The sequence below is a fragment of the Cucurbita pepo genome, unplaced genomic scaffold (genome assembly GCF_002806865.2).
Source record: "Cucurbita pepo subsp. pepo cultivar mu-cu-16 unplaced genomic scaffold, ASM280686v2 Cp4.1_scaffold006272, whole genome shotgun sequence".
Lineage (NCBI taxonomy): Eukaryota > Viridiplantae > Streptophyta > Magnoliopsida > Cucurbitales > Cucurbitaceae > Cucurbita > Cucurbita pepo.
Genome location: NW_019652227.1, coordinates 1 through 603, shown reverse-complemented (window position 1 = coordinate 603; position 603 = coordinate 1). Strand labels below are relative to the sequence as shown.

General features: G+C 30.7%; 1 non-coding gene across 1 annotated transcript; it reads right to left on the bottom strand.

Annotated features, from left to right (window-relative positions):
- Positions 1-307: 307 nt before the first annotated feature.
- On the bottom strand, positions 308-380 carry TRNAF-GAA. Its single transcript has one exon. It is a non-coding gene; the product is annotated as a tRNA-Phe (tRNA).
- Positions 381-603: the final 223 nt, after the last annotated feature.

Here is a 603-nt window from a genome sequence, read left to right as displayed (position 1 = left end):
CATAAGTAAAGATATTTCCACTAATTCATTATATTTTAAACCATTAAATCTTCAATATGACGCTCTCCTTGAGCTATCCATGCTAATATTAAAATTAAAAATTCAAAAAGAAATAATCGCTAATGCAGTGAACGTGGATCAAACGTTACCTTTAAATCTTCAATATGACGCTCTCCCTGAGCTATCCAGGCTAATATTAAAATTGAAAATTCATAAGTAAAGATATTTCCACTAATTCATTATATTTTAAACATAAATAATCACTAATTTAAGAAAGAATAGTCAAATTATGCAAACATGAACAAAGTGCGATGAACGTGGATCGAACACGTGACCTTCAAATCTTCAGTCTGATGCTCTCCCAACTGAGCTATCCCCGCAATCATTGAAAATGAAAATTTATCAGTAAAGGTATTTTCGCTGATTCATTGAGATTTTAAAAAGAAATAATGACTAATTTTTTATTGTATAGTCAAGTTATGCAAAAAGAAACAGGTGCGGTGAACGTGGAGATCGAACACGTGACCTTCAAATTTTAAATCTAACGCTCTCCAAACTGAGATATTCCCGCTAACATTAAAAATGAAAGTTTTTAAGTTTTAA